The 13,856-nt window shown below is 38.4% G+C and overlaps 1 non-coding gene across 1 annotated transcript; it reads left to right on the top strand.

The window, feature by feature from the left end:
- Positions 1–9,724: 9,724 nt before the first annotated feature.
- On the top strand, positions 9,725–9,831 carry LOC127133599 (small nucleolar RNA R71). Its single transcript, XR_007807555.1, has one exon. It is a non-coding gene; the product is annotated as a small nucleolar RNA R71 (small nucleolar RNA).
- Positions 9,832–13,856: the final 4,025 nt, after the last annotated feature.

Raw genomic sequence — 13,856 nt, forward strand, 5'->3', positions numbered from 1 at the left:
TAAAGCGTGACGCTCGTCACAGCCTTTGTGACGCTCGTCACAGGCACAGCGCCTGTGCTTTTTGGGCTGGGCTTTGGCTTTTGATATTTGCTTCTTTTCATTCCTTTTTGCACATCTCTTTCTTCCTTTTTTACTTGTGCTTCAAATAAACCACCTGAGATAAATAGAAAGAAAATACCGCGTAATATCTAATAAAATGAAATAAATTGAAGTAAATAATAATATAATTTAATTAAATTGAGTCCTAGAATGTGATACTATTTCATGTTATCAAACTCCCCCATACTTAGATCTTTGCTTGTCCTCAAGCAAAATACAGTATAGAACTTGTTTTAAAAATTTTAGCCAGATGAAATTTCAAAACACACATCAATTCGTACTAGGTTGCATGTAAACCTTGTTTAGAAGTAACTTGAGTTTAATCTCGACATTAACAACCACCGTCACAACCTCAGATAACCCCACCTTATGCAAACCAGTTCGAATAATGCCATTATAGCTATCCTAGTTCCTTTATTCTTATTTCACCCGTTTTCATTCTAGCGAAATCACATTAAGCCCTTTATCTTTTCGCGCACATAGTGGAGTAACCGGTTAGTGATTCTGATCCCCTTTTAGCTAGAAGTTCTGGTACATAAGTCGGATAACTTCGTTATTCAGTCCATTGCAAATTGCGGGGGATCGGACCGTAGTCCGCCCTACCAAGTTCAGTACCAGATACCTGCTGAACCAACTCATAATGGATCTTTCATATTATGCTTTTGTATGATCTGCAACCTTTAGATTAAATGATCTGGTAAGGATCACCTAACTTAATTAGTGCATTTCCTGATATATATATATATATATATATATATATATATATATATATATATATATATATATATATATATATATATATATATATATATATATTTTGTGTTACTTTGGGAATCATTCACTTATATTCATCGGCTCTCCACGTAGTTTGCTATTAAGATGGTGCTGCCTTCTCGTATAAACTACTCGAGGTTACTATAAAACTAAAAGTTCAAGGGATTGGTATAATAGGTACTTATCCTGATCTAACATGTTGAGGTTCTTAGAGCGTTGTTATGGTAATAATTTTTGTCTTGATTTCACTCAAGTTTTATAAAATAAGCGACCTTTATACTTATTGGGTGTGTTAAATTTGTGTTATGGCTCATGAAAATTGAGGGGAATAGATAATAGAAAGTTTTCACACTTGGGACTTAACTTAAAATAAATCTATATTATAAGAAATATATTTTTTGTTTTTTTTATAAGGGAAATAACAATGAAAAGAGAGATACATACTTGAAAAAGAAAAAGGAGGATGGAAAGAACACGGTTTTCCCCCCCATACTTGAATGAAACATTGTCCCCAATGTTTTAAGGAAAAGAAATGAATTACAAAAAGAAAGGAAAAAAAAAACTAAAGTTAAGGCTGCCTGCCGCCTCTTGTTCTTGGACCCGGTGATCGTTGATGTACTTCTAAGTTGTCAAACCTGCTAAACAAATCAGTGAACCACTGGTCGGTTATGGCATTCCTCTCTTCCTGTTGTTGTTTCATTTGGCGCATCATTTGCATCATTTCGAGATTCTGTGCTTGCATACCATCAATAGCATCCATGATGTCGTCGTTGGTTGCAGGCCTTCTTCGTCGACGACGTCGTGAGGATGGGCCAGCTGCAGTATCGGAAGGGTTGAGCGGGACTGATTGTTGTGCAGGAGCGTTATCACCTTGCTCCATTTCTTCGAACTCGTCGGTAGACGGGTTTGTATGTGAAGGCTCGGTAGCTTCGGGAGCATTCAGATCATAGAGGTGGCGATTGGGATTGGTGACATCGGTTAGGGCAATGTTGGGTAGAACAACGCTTGGGACTGCCTGGTTATTCACCATAAGGTAATATTTTCCGCCTACTCTGTTCTTTATTAGGCGGCTGGACCGACAGTAGCTTATATCCATAAATAGGGGAGGTAAAGATTCTAAAGTTTGGAGTCGGTCCCCTAGGTTTAAGCCAAGTGCTATGGTGGTGATTAATCCACCAATTACAAAAGGTTGACGGCCTCTAGCACATAAGGTGCGGATATGATGAAATAGGAAGGAGGCGGCGTTTACCTTAGCATTCGGTTCGAAGACGCATTCGAGGAAGAATAGTTCCTTTGCGTTGACCTTGCTATTGTTCGGTCTTCCAAAAACTGTGTTTTGTAGGATGCAGATGAAGTACCGGATAGTTGGGTTATGTATATGGGAAACAAGGAGCTCTTCCCAGTTGTTGGCATCTACACCGGATATTTTCCTAAAGAGGTCGAAAGCGGCAACTGTGTTCCAGTTTAGGTTTGGAGGGATTCTGGGGTAGACTTGACCTTCTATGGGGAATTGTAGCATGGTACTCAATTGGTTTTGGGATAGGGAGTACTCGGTGTTGAACATACGGAAGGTTGCGGTACCGGTTAAGAATTCGTCCTCACCGGTGGGAGTGTTGTACGCATATGAACTTAAGAATTCTAAGGTTAGGGAGGGGTAGGTGGGTTGATTATGAGTGCATAGAAAGGTTAGATCGGCAAGGCGGAGCATCCACTCGATACCTTGAAGTAATCCTAATTCTTGTAAACAAGTTAAATCGGGATACCTGGTAGAGGTGACACCTCGTTGTTGGAAACGCTCGAATTGCTCTCTTTGATAGTTATCATCCTCAGATCGGAAGATGATGTTTCCGAAATTTTGATTTCCCGCCATACTGATGAATGAGTTGGAAGAAGTAATTAGGAAAGAAAAGAAAATATGTTTGATTGTATAAAATAGTTGTGATGTAGGAAGAAAGGTATGGTGGGTATTTATAGGAAAAAATTTGAAGTTGGAAAGGGAGTGGTTGAAAAGTAAATAAATGTGGGTAAATGTGAATAAATGGGGAAGGTAAAAAGGTGTAGGGTTGTAACGTTCGTCTCCAACGGCTTTGTAACGTTAACATGGTCAGAAGGGTGTTACGCTCGTTACAGGGGCATGACGGGCGTCACAAGCACTTGGCGTGACGTCCGTGACAGATTGTGTGACGCTCGTCACACAGTCATATTGGCATGGTTTTTGCTTGCGTTCTTCATAATGATTTTGGTAATTTATTTTTATTATTTATTTTGTTTTGCTTCAGATTATTTTATTTTGCTATTTAAATTTCCCTGCATGCTATTCTACTTTGTATAATAGTGCATAAATATAGTATATTTTTAATAATTTATGTAGGCAGCAACAGTAGAGAGCATTTTTGATAGATATTGCATAATTCATAATAAAATAGGATAATTCAATAGCTTCATAAAATAATCATAATGTAACATGGGAAAAAAGGAACAAAAATGCGAAAGAGAAACAAATACGAACATAATTTGAAATAACATTAAATAATAAAACTAACTAAAACTAGATAACTAAGAAAAACGACTTCTATCCATCTGCATGATCTCTGGCCGGAGGAACAAAGGAGTTAACACGGTATAGCAACTCGTGAAACTGATTTGTCATACTGTTCATGTATCCCAGAAATTCGTGTCTCATGTTAGCGAACTCTTCTCTGAGGGCGTCTTGTTCTGACATCAAAGCTTCAATGGCGGTGTTGTAATCAGTTCCGGGCATATGATGTCTAAGGTCGGGTATTGCCGATTCTTCGGTCTGAACAGGTTTAGGAGGAGGATCAATATCATAGTAACCAGATGGTGTCTGAGGGTCTGATTCAGCATAAGGAATCTGGTCATCACAAATTTCATAGTCCTGGATGGATTCAGTGGATCTAGCAGGAGAGGGGGTTTCGTTCAGATTGTAGAGCCAGTTATTGCGGTTATGAACACTAGTCCTAGGATCGGACATGGTGAATAGGCAAAGAACTTGGTTATTAATTATAAGCTCAAACTCGTCAGATCCTAGGTTTGCTATAAACATAGTGTTGAAGAGGAAGGGTATACTCATGGTAGTAATGCCACAAAAAGGGCTTAGGTCAAGCATAGGCTGACGTAATCCGATAGCATTACCAATCATGGTTATCAAACCGCCTATTCGAATTGGTGCTCGTTCATCTTGGATAAGGTGGTCTAAATTTGCTAACATAAAAGTGGCACCGTTTACTGGACGGTTCTGGGAAGCACAAAATATGATGAAGAGTTCATCACGTGAAACTGTGGTACTGTTTGGCTTCTTCCCAAATAAGGTGTGGGTCAAGATCTTATGGAAATAACGAAAGGCCGGGTTATGTATGTTTCCAGAGAGAAACTCATGTTCCTCGGGATCGTCATTTCCAGTCAAGCTTCCCCAAAAGTGTTCAAGTTCTCTATATTCAAAAAGTTCTTCTTGGCTCACTGTGAATGTGTCAAAGGATGTAGGGAAACCTAAAAGGTTGGTAAAGTCTTGAATATTAAATTGGTACTCCATGTTAAACATTCTGAACTGAATAAAACCTCTGCTTATTCCTTTTCCATGGCTGGGTAGATAGATCAGAGAACTAAGGAATTCTAGAGTCAGTCTCCGGTAAGTGACAAATTGTCTACGGATAGGAGCGGTTTCCCACCCTATCTGACTCAACAAATACAGGACACTTTGTCTTAGTCCAAGGGCAGTCATTGCCCAGTCATCAGCATACAGACTAGGTAGCATCTCTCTCGTGGCTAGTTCCTCAAACTTTTGTTTTTGAGCTGTTCCTCTGAATTTGATACCCATACGATCAATTTGTCCCATCAGGTTAGTGTTAGCTAGAGAAAAGAAAAACAAGAGTTTTAGTCAGGACTTGGCCAAATGCCGAAAGAAGAAGAGAAAAGTTTTTAATAAATAAAAATAAATTAAGAATGAATACTAAACAAAAATTAAAAGAATAATTAAGGAAGAAATAGAAAATAATAATAGAAAAAATAAAATATTTGTGGGTTGTCTCCCACTAAGCGCTTTGTTTAATGTCGCAAGCTCGACATAAAAACTATCAATTATAATCTATAAGTTCTGGAGGCATTTCGTCTAAGTGCAAGACTTGCGAATCTTCATTGTTTTCTGTATAGTGATAATGTTTTAAACGTTGCCCGTTTACGGTAAATGGTTCCATAGATTTGCCTTTAATTTCTACTGCTCCACTGGGAAAAACATTGGTGATTTGAAAAGGACCTGACCATCTAGATCGTAGTTTTCCCGGGAATAACTTTAGCCTAGAGTTAAATAAAAGGACTGTATCGCCTTGTTTGAAGATTTTCCTTGATATGCGCTTGTCATGCCATTGTTTTGTTCTTTCTTTGTAGATTCTGGCATTTTCGTAAGCGTCTCTTCTGAGTTCCTTTAATTCGCTTATATCAAGGATTCTCTTTTCGCCGGCGGCTTTATAGTTTAAATTTAGATTTTTAATAGCCCAATAGGCTTTATGTTCTAATTCTACCGGGAGGTGACAGGATTTTCCATAAATTAGCTTAAATGGGGTTGTCCCTATGGGAGTTTTGTAAGCAGTTCAGTAAGCCCATAAAGCTTCTGGTAATTTCAATGACCAGTCTTTCCTTGAAGTGGCGACTGTTTTCTCTAGTATATGTTTTATTTCTCTGTTAGACACTTCTACTTGCCCACTGGTTTGAGGGTGGTAAGGTGTCGCTACTCTATGTCTTACGCCATACTTAAGCAGTAGTTTTTCGAGTACCTTGGATATGAAATGCGATCCACCATCACTGACTACTATTCTTGGGACACCAAACCTTGGAAATATTATATTCTTAAAGAGTCTAGTTACTACTCGTGTGTCGTTTGTTGGAGAAGCTATAGCTTCAATCCATTTTGATACGTAGTCAACTGCCACGAGTATGTATTTGTTACCGAAAGAGGATGGAAAAGGTCCCATGAAGTCTATTCCCCACACGTCGAAAATCTCTACTTCCAAAACGCCCTTTTGTGGCATCTCGTCACGTCTAGATATGTTTCCTGTGCGTTGACATCTGTCACATTTCTTAATAGCTGCATGTACATCCTTCCATATATTTGGCCAATAGAAACCGGCTTGTAGGATTTTAGAGCAGGTCTTGGATGTACTTGCATGTCCACCATAAGGAGCGGAGTGACAGTGTTGGATTATATTTTCTACCTCTTCTTCGGGTATACACCGACGGAAAATACCATCGGGGCCTCTTTTAAAAAGTAAGGGGTCATCCCAGTAATAGTGTTTTATGTCATAGAAGAATCGTTTCTTCTGCTGGTAGGATAAGGTAGGTGGAACTATTCCGGCAGCTAAATAATTGACGAGGTCAGCGTACCACGGTGTAACACATATAGCTAAGGTGGTTTCTACCTGTTTATCAGCTTTATTTTCTTCCAAAGTAGCTATAAGCTTATCGTACGAGAAATCATCGTTAATTGATGTTCTTTCCGGTTCAAGGTTCTCAAGTCTAGAGAGGTGATCTGCTACTACGTTTTCAGTTCCTTTCTTGTCTTTGATTTCCAAATCGAACTCTTGTAGCAACAGGATCCACCTTAGGAGTCTAGGTTTAGCATCCTTTTTTTGTTAAGAGGTATTTGATAGCAGCGTGGTCAGTGTAGATGATTATTTTGGCTCCGACCAAGTAAGAACGAAATTTATCTAGCGCAAACACTACTGCTAGAAGTTCTTTCTCGGTTGTGGCGTAATTCATTTGTGCTTCATCTAGAGTTCTACTTGCGTAATATATAACGTGAAGCTTTTTATCCTTTCGTTGTCCTAAAACAGCACCTACAGCGTAATCACTGGCATCACACATTATTTCGAATGGTTCATTCCAATCTGGTGTCTGCATTATGGGTGCGGAGATCAGTGCTTGTTTAAGCATTTGAAATGCTTCTAAACATCTATTATCGAATATGAATTCAGCATCTTTCATCAATAGCCCGGTTAAAGGTTTAGTTGTTTTAGAGAAGTCTTTAATGAATCGTCGGTAAAAACCGGCATGTCCTAAGAAGCTTCGTACTTCTCTCACAGTTTTCGGGGGTTGAAGATTTTCGATTACCTCTATTTTGGCTTTGTCTACTTCAATTCCTCTGTTCGAGATGATGTGTCCTAAAACAATTCCTTCTTGTACCATAAAGTGACATTTTTCCCAATTAAGTACCAGGTTTACTTTCACACATCGCTCTAGAACTCTTTCTAGGTTTTCAAGGCATTCTTCAAAGCTTTGTCCGCATACGGAAAAGTCATCCATAAATACTTCCATGATGTTTTCTAGAAAATCGGCGAATATTGCCATCATGCACCTTTGGAAGGTTGCAGGAGCATTACACAAGCCAAACGGCATTCGTCTATAAGCGAAGGTACCAAAAGGGCACGTGAACGTTGTCTTTTCTTGGTCATCAGGGTGAATTGGTATTTGAAAGAAACCTGAGTAACCGTCTAGATAGCAGAAATGAGAATGTTTTGCTAATCGTTCTAACATCTGGTCAATGAATGGTAAAGGGAAATGATCTTTTCGGGTTGCTTTGTTTAGTTTCCTATAGTCAATGCACATTCTCCATCCCGATTCGATTCGTTTAGTTATAGTTTCTCCTTTTTCATTTTCAATGACTGTTACACCTCCTTTCTTTGGTACTACGTGTACAGGACTAACCCATTTGCTATCAGATATAAGATATATGATACCTGCCTCTAATAACTTGGTTATTTCCTTCTTCACTACCTCACTCAGGATCGGGTTTAGTCTCTTCTGGTGTTCCCTAGAAGTTTTACAGTCTTCTTCTAGCATGATGCGGTGCATACAAATAGAAGGACTTATTCCTTTAAGATCGGTAATGTTGTATCCTAGTGCGGTTGGATATTTTCTCAATATATGCAGGAGTTTTTCTGTTTCGAGTTTTCCTAGGTCAGCATTAACTATCACTGGTCGTTCAAGTTCTAAGTCTAGGAATTCATATCTCAGATTTTTGGGAAGTGTTTTCAGGTCTAGGGTTGGTTTCTTAAGGCATTGCGTAGGATCCGGTGTTATTTCTAAACATTGGTTAAGTTTGTCTTCTACAAGATAGTCAGATGATTTGTCTTTTTCTAACTCCGTTTCTTTTATGCATTCATCGATGATATCCATGAAGTAACATGTATCTTCTATTGCAGGTGCTTTCAAAAATTGGGAAAGAATGAACTCAATTTTCTCTTCTCCTACTTCAAAAGTGAGTCGTCCTCGTTTTACGTCTATGATCGCATCGGCAGTTGCTAAGAACGGTCTTCCCAGTATAATGGGTGTAACTTCATCTTCTCTAATATCCATAATTATAAAATCAGTTGGAATGTAGAATTGACCTATGCGCACTGGAACATTTTCAAGAATTCCTACAGGATATTTAACGGAACGATCTGCTAGTTGCACAAACATTTTAGTTGGTCTTAATTCTCCCATTTCAAGTCTCTTGCATATGGATAAAGGCATAACACTAATACCGGCTCCTAAATCGCATAAGGCTTTGTCAATGACAAATTTTCCTATGTGACAGGGTATAGAGAAACTACCTGGGTCTTTAAGTTTAGGAGGCATATTCTGGATTATAGCGCTACATTCAGCGGTGAGTGTAACGGTTTCGCTATCTTCAAGTTTCCTTTTATTAGAAAGAATTTCTTTTAAAAACTTGGCATATGAGGGCATCTGCGTAATAGCTTCTGTAAACGGAATTGTGACGTTTAATTGTTTTAGTAGGTCAACAAATTTTTTGAATTGGCCCGCATCTTTGGTTTTAATAAGCCTTTGAGGGTAAGGGATAGGTGGTTTATAAGGTGGTGGAGGTACATAAGGTTCCTTCTTTTCTATGGTTTCCTTATTACTCTCTTCCTTTTCCTTAGGTTCACTTTCCTCCTCAGTTGACTTTTTAGAGTTTTGGTTTTCTATCCTTGGGTCAGACGGTCCTTCCACTTCCGTTCCACTTCTCAGTATAATTGCATGAGCGTGGCTTCTCGGGTTAGGTTGGGGTTGGCCAGGAAATGTACCAGTTGGGGCAGCAGTAGGCGCTTGTTGTTGAGCTACTTATGAAATTTGCGTTTCCAGCATTTTGTTATGAGTAGCCAGGGCATCTACTTTACTTGCTAGTTGTTTAATTTGTTCGCCAGTGTGTACATTCTGGTTTAAGAAATCTTTATTGGTTTGCTGTTGAGAAGCTATAAAGTTTTCCATCATGATTTCCAAGTTGGATTTCCTAGGGGCATTATTGTTAGGTGTAGATGGGATCGGCTTCTGATATCCCGGAGGTATAGTTGGGGCTTGGTTTGGAGATTGTCCAGGTGCGTATAAAGCATTATTACTCTTATATGAAAAATTGGGATGATTCTTCCAATTTGAGTTATAGGTGTGTGAGTAGGGGCTTCCTTGAGCATAGTTTACTTGCTCTGCTTGGATTCCTGTTAGGAGTTGACAATCTGCAGGAGTGTGACCTTGGATTCCACAGACTTCGCAGTTCTGAGTTATGGCAACCACGGTGGCTGGAGGTGATACATTTAAACTTTCAATTTTCTGGACCAGAGCATCCACTTTTGCATTAACATGATCAAGGTTACTTATCTCGTACATGCCAGTTTTCGTTTGAGGTTTTTCTACCATTGTTCGTTCGCTTCCCCACCGATAGTGGTTTTGAGCCATGCTTTCGATAAGTTGGTAAGCATCAGCATAAGGTTTGTTCATTAGTGCACCACCTGCGGCGGCATCTATTGTTAACCTCGTGTTGTACAAGAGACCATTATAGAAGGTATGAATTACTAACCAGTCCTCTAAACCATGGCGTGGACAAAGTCTCATCATGTCTTTGTATCTTTCCCATGCTTCGAAGAGAGACTCGTTATCTTTCTGTTTAAATCCATTTATCTGGGCTCTTAACATAGCTGTTTTGCTCGGCGGAAAATATCGGGCAAGAAAAACTTTCTTCAACTCGTTCCATGTGGTGACTGAGTTGGAAGGAAGAGATTGAAGCCATCTTCTAGCGCTATCTCTTAACGAGAAAGGAAAAAGACGAAGTCGAATTACCTCTGAAGTGACACCATTAGCTTTAACAGTATCGGCGTATTGGACAAATACGGATAAATGAAGGTTTGGATCCTCGGTAGGATTTCCAGAGAATTGGTTCTGTTGCACTGCCTGCAACAGTGAAGGTTTAAGTTCAAAGTTGTTTGCTTCGATTGCGGGTGGAGCAATACTCGAATGCGGCTCATCTTGCGATGGAGCGGCGTAATCTCGAAGAGCACGAGCTGGTTCTGCCATCTCGGGTATCGAAGGGAAAATATTTTTGAAATCGGGAAGTTCAACAGGAGGGAGATTGTTTGCAGCACGATATTCCCGAATTCGTCGTAAGACTCGGAGATATAGTTTGATATCGTTGATTCGTAAGTAGAACGGCTCGCCTTGTGAGCGAGTGTGTGGCATACAAATCAACGAAAGAAAGAAAAGAAAAAGAAAAGCCTTAGTCTCTACAGCGTAACAGAAGAGTTACGATATCGACTAAATAAAAGTCCCCGGCAACGGCGCCAAAAACTTGATCGCGACTTTATGAGTCGAATTTGGGGTACAAACTGCAAGTGCACAGTTCTATCGCGTAGTTTTAAAAGATATCGATCCCACAGGGACTTATGAATCGATATACCGTTATCTAAGGTTACTTCGTAAAGCTAAGGCAGGTAATACTTTGATTGTTTGGGGGAAAAGCTAAAACTAAAATAAGATCTAAAATAAATATCTAATAAGCGGATATCGGTATGTAGTTCGTCGTAATTAGGGAATCAATTCTTCGTTGGTTTCTTGGTTTTAAAATAAATCTTTTCAGTTGACACTATTGATTAAAAGTCTTATCTCAAACTCTCGCTCTGTTGAATAAACTATGATTTTATATTAACGTAGTTGTCACTTATAGTTAAGTCAAAATCCACTTTTTGAAAACAATAGAATCCGTAGAAACTCTTTTTAAGAAAACACTAATCGTTTAAACACCCTTATCTCAAACTCTCGCTCTGTTGACTTAGGTTCTATAATTAAATTCAAATGCTTAACTCTCGTCCTCACATTCAATCTTTAAAAATACTTTTTGAAAAAGATTAGAATTTAATTAACTCTAAAAATTGCTCTCGCCCTGATCTAGAATTAATGTCCAATTTACACTGTCCAGTCAAAAACTCAAACTCTCGTTCTATTGCTTTTAACTTCTTTATGTCTTTTACTTTCGTACAAAAACCTTGTTATTAAACCTGTAAATTGAGACCGTAAAAAGAGTGATTTTAAGTTTAAACTTAATTAAACCAATTTGGTTTTGATTCCTTCATTCCGCTTACTTTACATACCGATACCTAAATAAATTAGCCAGACATGCTAAACAGACTTAAATAATTATCATGCATAAACAGATTCATCTCAAGCAAATAATATAAATAAACAGTAAAGCAGGGCATATATAAATTCAAACAATAATTAAAGAACCTGAGAAATTAAATAGCAGTCTTGAACACTCCACCACAGGCCGGTTGGATTTGTTCTTGAATTCTTCAATCAAACAGAAAAATAAAAGCGAAGGAATAAAAAACTAGATTCTAACGTAAGGTTAGATCCGGTGAAAGGTACACAATAGTTTCCGGTGTAGAAACTATTGTGCGAAAAAGAATTAACTAAGTGCTGAAAATGAAAATAGAAATTGCAAAGGAAACAATATAAAAATCGTAAAAGTAATGCTGTAAAAATGTGCTTGTACTGCTGGAAGAGAAAAATTGCGAAAAAGAGAAAGCGGCGAAGAAGCGTGGAACCTCTAGGGTTCTCTGTAAGGTTACTATTTATATTGGTCACTTGTTGTAACTGTTTCCAAAGGTATTCCGCGTCAAAGGTCTTCACGTGGCGAATGGTCAGGCGTGGAAATAGGACTCAACGTCTCTGAAGCCAAAAATATAGGAGAATGGTGTGACGTCCGTCACACCATGTGTGACGCTCGTCACACAAGTGTGTAAAGCGTGACGCTCGTCACAGCCTTTGTGACGCTCGTCACAGGCACAGCGCCTGTGCTTTTTGGGCTGGGCTTTGGCTTTTGATATTTGCTTCTTTTCATTCCTTTTTGCACCTCCTTTTCTTCCTTTTTTACTTGTGCTTCAAATAAACCACCTGAGATAAATAGAAAGAAAATACCGCGTAATATCTAATAAAATGAAATAAATTGAAGTAAATAATAATATAATTTAATTAAATTGAGTCCTAAAATGTGATACTATTTCATGTTATCATCCTTTGATAGAAACTCCTTTCTTCAAAGCTTTTACTCAACCGAATCCAAATTGCAAAATCTTGTCTTAAGTATTTCAATTGATCCTCCGGTTCCGCTAATCCTTTAACAAAAAACGCTTTCTTCAAAGCTTTTACTCGGCTGAATCCAAATTGCAAAAAAATGTGCCAAAAACCCTCCAAATGACCCTTGATCTTGGAGGGAAAACCCGAACTAGTTTTATCAATGAGAACCCTAAAGAAATTTCAACCCAATTTGATTACATCAATCCTAAATTGGACCTTATTAATCTTGTATCTATACGAAACCCAATAAAAATGATTATGTGTAATCATTGTAAGTATGCATAGAAAAAGGTTGAAGATGATGAGAAAATTCTCTGTATATTCTTGATATCAATGTTTAGAAAAGGATGCATGAACGAATATATATATATATATATATATATATATATATATATATATATATATATATATATATATATATGTGTGTGTGTGTGTGTGTGTGTGTGTGTGTGTGTGTGTGTGCGCGCGCTCGTGCATGCGTGTGTGTGTGTGTGTGTATGTGTGTGCGCGTGCGCGTGTGTGTGTGTGCATGTGTAAGAAAGAAATAACAGAAAAACATATTTTTAGAAAAATTACAAGTTTGGAAAAATCAAAACAATATGTGTCGACCTAAGGGTGTGCATGTAACACCCCGATAATAATAAAATAATTATTTAAATTGAGTTAATAATTTATTTATTAATTTAATTAAATAATTGGAAATTTTATTATTATTATTTTTGGATTATTATTATTATTCGGAAAATATATAAGTTGGAATAATAAAAAGTCCTAAATTTTTTGGAAAAGGGTTTTCACGTGAAAAAGAAAAAGAGAAGCGGCTGAAAGAGAAAGGGCAAAGAGGCAGAGCAAGAGAAGAGGAAAAGCTTGAAGCTAACGGAATTGCCGGATTAACTCAGGTAAGGGGGGTTTATCATCGTTTGATGGGTCTTATGGGATAGCATGTAATGGGTAGTGATGAACCTCTGAATTTGACTCTGATTGAAATGATATGTGATGAATTTGTGAAATATTGATGAACGAAATTGGATGATAATTGATGAAATTGTAGGAATTAGATGTAGTAAGGTTAGCGATTTGAGAAGTTGAATGTATCTGAGTTGTAATTGATAAAACGAACGAACGTGTATGAAAAACTGGACTGTGAGAGGTTGGATCTGAAGGATCTCGTAGCAGAGAAAACCCATAGCAGATCTGGAAAACTGGATTTTGGTCATACGTGTATGGCACTAGGCAATACGCGTATGGGATGGCTTGAAAATGGGGGTTTTGGCGCTGGTACGCGCCATACGCGTGTGATACGCATATCCCTGGAGTGGTACGCGTATGGTGTATGCTATACGCGTATGAGTGAAAGAGATGATGTTTTGAACGTGAAAGCGTCTCTGTTGGTACGCGTATGAGGATGTGGTACGCGTAGCATACGCGTATGGGCGTGGGCGATACGCGTATGGGATGGGCGAGGAAATGCGCCATACGCGTATGGGCATAGGCGATACGCGTATGGGCAGACTTGTGGTTTTTCTGAACAGTTGTGGTGCAGTTTTTAGTTGTTTAGGCTGAGTGCTGTAACTTAGCTGATGTATGAC

This window comes from Lathyrus oleraceus, chromosome 3, assembly GCF_024323335.1.
Source record: "Lathyrus oleraceus cultivar Zhongwan6 chromosome 3, CAAS_Psat_ZW6_1.0, whole genome shotgun sequence".
NCBI lineage: Eukaryota > Viridiplantae > Streptophyta > Magnoliopsida > Fabales > Fabaceae > Lathyrus > Lathyrus oleraceus.